Below are 9819 nucleotides of genomic sequence, written 5' to 3'. Positions count from 1 at the left end.
AGTTAGCTCTGTAGCAGTACAGTGTATGTGCTTACAGGCTAACAGTTAGCTCTGTAGCAGTACAGTGTGTATGTGCTAACAGGCTAACAGTTAGCTCTGTAGCAGTACAGTGTGTATGTGCTAACAGGCTAACAGTTAGCTCTGTAGCAGTACAGTGTGTATGTGCTAACAGGCTAACAGTTAGCTCTGTAGCAGTACAGTGTGTATGTGCTAACAGGCTAACAGTTAGCTCTGTAGCAGTACAGTGTGTATGTGCTAACAGGCTAACAGTTAGCTCTGTAGCAGTACAGTGTGTATGTGCTAACAGGCTAACAGTTAGCTCTGTAGCAGTACAGTGTATGTGCTTACAGGCTAACAGTTAGCTCTGTAGCAGTACAGTGTGTATGTGCTAACAGGCTAACAGTTAGCTCTGTAGCAGTACAGTGTGTATGTGCTAACAGGCTAACAGTTAGCTCTGTAGCAGTACAGTGTGTATGTGCTAACAGGCTAACAGTTAGCTCTGTAGCAGTACAGTGTGTATGTGCTAACAGGCTAACAGTTAGCTCTGTAGCAGTACAGTGTGTATGTGCTAACAGGCTAACAGTTAGCTCTGTAGCAGTACAGTGTGTATGTGCTAACAGGCTAACAGTTAGCTCTGTAGCAGTACAGTGTGTATGTGCTGCTGCTGCAGGAGGTGTTAGCTTAGCGATCTCTGTTTGTTTACAACAAGCACCAGACACTCTGTGCACAGTTAGGGATGACGGTTAATTCACGATCACTATGTTTATGATCAGTGGAGACACTGTGCATAATTAGCCATGCTGCTTTGTTTATGATCAGCTGCAGTTAGAGACGGCAAAAACCAAACGTCACCTCCAGAGTCTCTAAATCCCTCTGGAGGCCTTTTTGTAATGGAGACACGTAGAGTAAGCGGACTTTAGAGAGGGCGTGGCCTGAGACTTTAGAGAGGGCGTGGCCTGAGACTTTTGAGAGGGCGTGGCCTCAGACTCTAGAGAGGGTGTGGCCTGAGACTTTAGAGAGGGCGTGGCCTGAGACTTTAGAGAGGGCGTGGCCTGAGACTTTCCAGGTGGACACTTTTCCCCCTAAAGGAAACGCGGCTATTGCTACTAATTTGGTAACACCTCTGACACACCCACCAAATGAGAGAAAATGTACCCCAAAGACAAATGGCATAGCATAAAGATACTCACCATTACAACTGAACTCACCCCAGGCTTCACTCAGCTGCATGCACCTTCTTGCCAATTTTCTATTAGCCAGTAGAGTTAAATAGAGTCAGGCACTGTCAACGTGGCGACAGCCGGAGCCACCACACTGTAAAAAAAAGGGAGTGTCTAAAAACAAGATAAAAACACTAAATCTGAGGGAAATGAAATTATCTGTCCATGCAGCAAGATCATTTCCCTCAGATTTAGTGTTTTATCTGTTTTTTTTCACCTTTTCTGCAGTGCACACTGAGCTTCACAAAGGATCTGGTGAATATAACCAATAGAAACAGACGATACAGTAGATCACTGAGATGAAATGCATTACAATGCTGTCACTTGTATTTCTGGTAAATGTTGTAACGCCAGGTGTGACTTTTTACTTCTCAAGGTTTATAATAGAAAACACCAGCAGCCAGCTGGTAACAAGCACATAATTCACTACAATGAAACGGCTTCTTAACATTTTTAATGTAACACAATGGATCAGCATTTCAATCAATAAATGAAAGTAGAATTTATTTCAATCATATATCTGTATGTTGACTGTTTTTCTGATAGTTTCTCATGAGCATTTCTGTGTCTTTCAGTTAGTGTTTTTAGGATTTTGGATTCTTTTTACGGGTCAAACAAGAAACCTGCTGCATGAAAACTTCATTATTCCCTCTAAATAAGTTAGTCTTGAACTGTACACTGCAAAAAAAGGTGTTTAGTCTAAAAACCAGATCAAACAGTAAATCTGAGGGAAATGATCTTGCTGCATGGACAGATAATTTAACTTGACAAGATTTCTTAAATTAAGATTATTAAATCTAGAAATAAGCATGTTGAACACTTAAAATAAGAAATTAACTCTTAAAACAAGATAAATTAAAGCTGCCAGCAGCTAAGAGTTAATTTCTTATTTTAAGTGTTCAACATGCTTATTTCTAGATTTAATAATCTTAATTTAAGAAATATTGGTAGATTAACATGGAAAAACACTCAAATATTCATAATTATTTAGAAATGTATGGGGAAAAATAGGAAAAAATCTGAGATTAAAGTGGTAATTTTACATGGAAAAACACTTATACATTTCAAAATAATTATGAATATTCTGAAGAAAAAAATGGAGTAAATCTGAGATTAAAATGGTAGATTAACGTGGAAAAGAACTCAAAGTATTCAACGTGATTATTTCACAAAAAGGTGTAAAATCACAACAAAAAGACAAAAAAGACACAATATCACCAAAAAAAGACACAAAAGACAAAAAATACCCCAAAATTATATAAATCACCAAAAAAGACAAAAAAAATCACCAAAATAAGGTGTAAATCACCAAAAGAAAGTGTTAGATAATTTATCTTGTTTTAAGAGTTACTTTCTTATTTTAAGTGTCCAACATGCTTATTTCTAGATTTAATAATCTTAATTTAATAAATCTTATCAAGGTAAATTATCTGTCCATGCAGCAAGATCATTTCCCTCAGATTTACTGTTTTTATCTGGTTTTTAGACTAAACACCTTGTTTACAGTGTGTGTGTGTTGTATGTGCTTCCAATGCAGCTTTTCCTCAGAGCAGCATGTTACCACTTGTTTCCTGTGGCAGCAGCATCCAGAGGCTGATATCTGACACCAGAGTTCACAGACTGCAGGTCAGATTACTGCACTCACTCTCCATTATTTAGCCTCCTCCCTGCTTTTATTTTCTTCTTCATTTTAAATGACTATTCTGCAATATTTCTGAGACACACTGCAAAAAAGGTGTTTAGTCTAAAAACCAGATCAAACAGTAAATCTGAGGGAAATGATCTTGCTGCATGGACAGATAATTTACCTTGACAAGATTATTAAATTAAGATTATTAAATCTAGAAATAAGCATGTTGAATACTTAAAAACAAATAATCATCAGGTCACTCTGCTCGGGCCAGTTCATCACTGCTGGCAGCTTTAATTTATCTGGTTTTAAGAGTTAATTTCTTATTTTAGGGACATTTTTTTCCTGTTTTTCTGGCTATTTTTTGAGTTTTTTTGACTATTTTTTTAGTTTTTCGAAGTATTTTTCCCTGTTTTTTCCTGAGTATTTTTTTCAGTTTTTCTGACTCTTTTTTTCAGATTTTCTGACTAATTTTTTCAGTTTTTCTGACTATTTTTCCCCCTGTTTTTCTGACTTTTTTCCTAATTTTCTGACTATTTTACCCTGTTTTTTATTAAATCTAGAAATAAGCAAACACTTAAAATAAGAAATTAACTCTTAAAACAAGATAAATTATCTAACACTTCTAAATCTAAAGTTTTTTTTATCTTGGTAAGAACCAAATAATCATCAGGTCACTCTGCTCGGGCCAGTTCATCACTGCTGGCAGCTTTAATTTATCTGGTTTTAAGAGTTAATCTCTTATTTTAAGTGTTCAACATGCTTATTTCTAGATTTAATAATCTTAATTTAAGAAATCTTGTCAAGGTAAATTATCTGTCCATGCAGCAAGATCATTTCCCTCAGATTTACTGTTTTTATCTGGTTTTAGACTTAACACCTTTTTTGCAGTGCACTACTTTCAATTCATAAGAGTTTTTTAGAGATATTTTCTTCCATTTAATACAAACATAAAAAACATTCCCTCTCTCTAAATGCTGCACTTCATCTCACAAGTTTGAAACATTTTCACAGCAGAAGTAGCTGGTCAGAGTGTTCATGGAGTTATTTTCAACTTTAACACACAAAATGTGTTATGGGACTTATTTTTATCAATAGACGCCTGACTTAAAATAACAAGTAATGTGTTATAGACCTGTGTATTTGCAAACATCTTGATAAAAAGGGTTTCGACCAATCGTACTTCCTGTCACACATTTGCAGCTTCTGTTTCAGCAGTTTTAAGAGCCACCATCGACCCTCAGGCCGTAGTTTGAGTGACTATGTTTGTTTGGATTACATATGTAAGATCATTAGAATTTTATTTTCTATAAGGTGATGTGTTGCATGAAGTCCAAATCTCTAAATCTAGCTGCAGAAACATAAAGAGTGATAGAGAATCTTTGTGGACATGCTGCCCTCTAGTGGAGATTCTGATGCTCTGCTGTTATCTTTAATACAATTACAGGTTTTGAATCCATATATATAATAATTTATCCGTATATATAATAATTTCCTGAACAGCATGCCATAATATATGGCATGCTGAACAGCATGAACACACCTGAACACACCTGAACAGCATGCCATAATATATGGCATGCTGTTCAGGAAATTATTATATATATGGATTCAGAACCTGAGAATATATTTTAAAAGTCTTAGAATATACTGTATATTAAAACCTGAGTATATATATTGAAGGTTTTAGCCGCTGAATGTTTTAATATATATTCTCAGATTTTTAATATATTTATGCTCAGACTTTTAATATATAGTCTTGGGTTTCAACTTATATTGTCAGGTTTCAATATATATATATATATATATATATATATATATATATATATATATATATATATATATAGTGAAGTTTTGAATCCATATATATAATAATTTCCTGAACGGCATGCCATAATATACATATATATATATATATATATATATGTATATATATATATATATATGTATATAAATATAAATGCATGCATTTCAGCAGTTTTAAGGGCCACCATTGACCCACAGGCCGTACTTTAAGCAACTATGTTTGTTTGGATTAAATGTGTAAGATCATTTTAATTTTATTTTCTATAAGGTGACGTGTTGCATGACAGTGCATGGAGTAGAAGAAGAAGAAGAAGAAGAAGAAGAAGAAGAAGAAGAAGAAGAAGAAGAAGAAGAAGAAGAAGAAGAAGAAGAAGAAGAAGAAGAAGAAGAAGAAGAAGAAGAAGAAGAAGAAGAAGAAGAAGAAGAAGAAGAAGAAGAAGAAGAAGAAGAAGAAGAAGAAGAAGAAGAAGAAGAAGAAGAAGAAGAAGGTTGTTAAGTCTGCAGTTAGTATTATATGCATGCAGATAATTAACCCTCTGGAGTCCATATGAAAGCTCTGGAGCAACACTTCTTCATGCAACATAAACAAAGCAGCATGAGTCCTGCTGTCAGCTGTTTCACAAGTTTCCATCTCCAATTTAATGCATCAACTTTTTTTTCAGCAAAGGTAAAAAAAAACACCTCGACCAATTACTTGCAATTAGTAGTTTTTCTATAAAAAATACTGATGAAATTATTATCAAATTACAACATTGTTTACTGTGCCATATTGCCATATACAGTACCATTAAAAAAATCAAAATGTAACTTACAGTAAACAAATCAGTACTGTAAACACAACAAAACTAAAATCAGTGTTTGTTTTTTATTTTACAGTATAAACAGTACTGTAAATAAAAAATACAGTAGTTCTACTGTAAATAATAGAGTTAGTTACTTGTTCATTGCTGCCAAGAAGTTACTGTAAAAAGTACAAGACTTTTTTTCAACCAGTTTTTGTTGTTGTAATACTAACTTTGGCCACAAGAGGCTAATATCTAGACATTTAACATGGTTTTATTGATAATAACCAAAATCATTATCAATAAAACCATGAACAATAAAGTGAATAAAACAATGGTCTAATAACTTTTTTCATGACTATATTTTTGGTCATTTTGTGTCTTTTTTTGTGTGTCATTTTTACATCTATTTTTGGTCGGTTTGTTTCCATTTCGATAATTTTATGTCATTTTTTGGTCATTTTGTGGCTTTTATGGTCATTTTTACATCTATTTTGGTCATTTTGTGTCTTTTTTTTTAGTAAATTTTACATCTATTTTTGGTCATTTTGTGTTTATTTCAATAATTTTGTGTAACTTTTTGGTCATTTTTCCACCTACAGCCATGGAAACATTCTATAATAACCAAATCATCATCAGTAAAACCATGTTAAATGTCTAAATATCAGCTCTTAAATTAAACTCTTATCAGCTATTTGTGTTGTTATCATTATATTTGTCCAAACAAATGAACTTTAGTTGTATCAGACACTAAAATGAACAAGAAATTAAAGAAAACAATGGTCTAATAACTTTTTCCATGACTGTATATGCTAAATATAGTGGACAAGCAGAAAAAGGGGAAAACCACAATAAAGCAACAGAGAAGGGAACTTCTCAGGAACCAGAAGTGAAAATAAAGTACAAACGCATAATTTTATGTCTTCATTTTTATTATAATTAGTACCAAATTACACAGGAACCTTTATGAAATGGCAGTTGCATATCAGTTTCTTACTAGAAAAACCTTAAACCTGCAAGCAAGACCACATTTTTTATTGTCAGACACACACACACACACACACACACACACATACTGGGTGAATTATTTTCACGTGTAAAATTTGTATTGAAGAAAACAAAGAGCTCCTTTGTTAAATGCTGAGAGAATAGCAGTGATTCCTCTCAGTGTAATGAGTCAGTTTCCTGTTGTGAAACCACCTCCTGCCACTGGATCCATCAAAAGGCACTTTGAGTTTTCTAGTTTCACAACTTTAGATTCATAGCGAACACTCAGAACTATTTATTGACTGTCACCTTCTCCTCTGTATTTATTTTAAACCTGTCTGTCTGGTGTGAGAGGCTCAACTTGTACATTTAGTGCATTTCCCTTTTTGAAAAAAATATATAAATGTATGAAATACGGGGTGAATAAAATCTATTTCATCAACAATTTTCTTTATTTGTGTCGACCATAAACCCCCCTTAAGTGATCAGAAAATATCTGGATATGTTTTCTATTGGAATTAGTTATAAAATGAGTGAAAAGACTCTTTGTCTCAAAGATAAATATAGAAAACATTAACAACAAGTGGAGCATTTAGAAAACGCTGCTGCAAAGACCACAACACAACAGTTAAAACACTTAAAAGTGATGCACACGTCTGGACACGCATGTTATAATGTGAAATTATCACTTTATTTCATGATAATGACCATTTCATGTTATAACGCAGGGATCAGCAACCTGAGGCTCCGGAGCCTCAATTACTGTTTTCTTTACATTTTAATTTTTATTCATCATTGGCGTCAGAATTTGTATTAAATTGTAAAAATGTGCAGCTAATTTATGGCATTAAAAAGTCTATTAAAATGTGCACCAGAGTTTTTCAAACTTAGTCTATGGTACGGCGCCTTAACCTCTAAATTTTGTCAACTTCAAGTCTATTTTTTAGTTTTTCTAGCTCGGCGAGCTTATGATTCCAAATCTCCTGAGATATTTCTTATGAAATCAGATTAATAAATGCTCATTATGGCCTATTAGTAATGTTGGTAGGCTAATTTAGACTGAGTGGGTTGTTTTATCTTCATTGTGACGCTCAAAATAAGGTTAGCGGCTACATTACGACATTTTTTCTCTCTTTTTTGGCCAACAATGGCTCTTTTGTTAGTCAAGGTTGCCGACCCCTGTTATAACGTGATATATAGCATTAGCCCGCTAGCATTAGCCCGCTAGCCCGTATAAATCACATTGCAGTTAAACAAATCAAATAAATTAATGATTCATGTTTTAGTTGGTCTCTCTCAACGGCACCGAGTTGGTTTTGCTCTTCCTAGACGGCTAACGTTAGCATGCTATCGATGAGCAGCTAACGTTAGCATGCTATCGATCAGCAGCTAACGTTAGCATGCTATCGATCAGTAGCTAACTTTAGCATGCTATCGATCGGCCGTTAACGTTAGCATGCTATCTATCAGCAGCTAACGTTAGCATGCTATCTATCAGCAGCTAACATTAGCATGCTATCGATCGGCCGTTAACGTTAACATGCTATCTATCAGTAGCTAGCGTTAGCATGCTATCGATCAGCAGCTAACGTTAGCATGCTATCTATTAGCAGCTAACGTTAGCATGCTATCGATCAGCAGCTCGTTATATGATCGTTATAATGTGAAATTATCATTATCTTGAAATAACTTGATAATATAACAAGCATATCCACACCAAGGTTATAATAGTTTTGGATTTTTCAGTAGTTTTTAGTTTTAATTTTGTTGTGACTTTTTGTTTTCAAATTCAGCTAGTTTTAATTCGTTTTTATTTTTTGGAAAATGCTTAGTTGTAGTTTAGTTTTTATTAGTTGTAGTTTTTTGTAATGGGGTATTTGTTGGGTGCCAGATTCAATAAGGTCACAATAAATGTTTCCTTTATTTCCTTTGTCTGATCCATCTCAGCCCCAATAAGTTTATTAAGTCATAAAACCAGATAGATGAAATAGATTTCATATCAACCAAAAAGGTTTACGGATGAAAAAAGTTGACAAAGACGAAAACGAAGGACATTTTCACTATAATTTTAGTTAGTTTTAGTTAGTTTTGGAACCACAAAATACAGTTTCAGTTAGCTATCGTTTTTTAAAGAACTTTTTATTTCAGTTAACGAAAATGTTTTTTCAATTCTAGTTTTTGTTATTTAGTTAGTTTTCGTTAACTATAATAACCTTGGTGCAGACGTGTGCATCACTTTTAAGTGTCCTCTGGAAACACTTCTGTTGTGTTGTGGTCTCTGCAGCTTGTTTGCTTGTGTTGTCAAAATGATGAAGATGTTTTCTCTATTTGCTTGTGTTTTGTGATCTCTCTTTAACCCGTCTAAAGGGAAAAAATAAAGGTATTCCTCAACAGAAAACAGCTCAAATGTCAGTTGAAAGTTTCTCTTCTCTGCAGGTTAGTCAATGATTGCCACAGAACCACATGATCCACTTTCACCGTCACCTCATATAGGCATGAGAATGACTGGCAGTGAACCGAGAGGAACGTTAGAGAAGTTAACGAGCTCCGATCATATGATTCACTTCCTCATTCTGAGCCTTTCTGTCTGTCTTATGACCTCTGGAGCTCCTACTGGGACTCTGCTGTTGGCTTTAACCCTTTATCAGGCCAAGAACCGTATTTGGTAACTTCAGCTGATATCCAAAATAAAAAATATAAACATTTTGAGAAAAAAAAGTTGCAAATTTACTAGATTAAAGTGGCAAATCTGGGTGGAAAAAAGTCACAGATTTACGAGAAAAAAGTGGGGAAAAAATGCTTTTTTCTCCCAGATTCAACACTTTCTTGTTCATTTTAATGCCTGGTTCAACTAAAGGTTCATTTGTTTGGACAAATATAATGATAACAACAAAAATAACTGATATGAGTTTAATTTAAGAGCTGATATCTAGACATTTAACATGGTTTTACTGATGATAACCAAAATCATTATCAATAAAACCATGGAAAATGTTGAGATATCAGCTCTTAAATTAAACTCTTATCAGCTATTTTTTTCAAATTGTTTCTTTTTCGATAATTTTGTGTCTTTTTTTTGGTAATTTTGGTCATTTTTACATCTATTTTTGGTCATTTTGTGTCTTTTTTGGTCATTTTTACATCTATTTTTGGTCAATTGGTTTCTAATTTTGATAATTCTGTGAAATTTAAATCTCATAAATCTGCATAATTTTCTCGTAGGTTTGCCACTTTAATCTCGTAAATTTATTTCTCAATATATTACCCTCCCTCCCCCGGGTCCGTATGTTTTTGTTTTTTTTACACATTCTGGCAGTATGTAATATCCTCCAATATTCTCTAGGGTTAAAATTTGAAATTTGCAAGTATTTCAATGAGTGTTAACTCAAAAACT

Source organism: Centropristis striata, chromosome 19 (assembly GCF_030273125.1).
Source record: "Centropristis striata isolate RG_2023a ecotype Rhode Island chromosome 19, C.striata_1.0, whole genome shotgun sequence".
Classification (NCBI taxonomy): Eukaryota; Metazoa; Chordata; class Actinopteri; order Perciformes; family Serranidae; genus Centropristis; species Centropristis striata.
Note: the sequence above shows the minus strand (reverse complement) of the source record.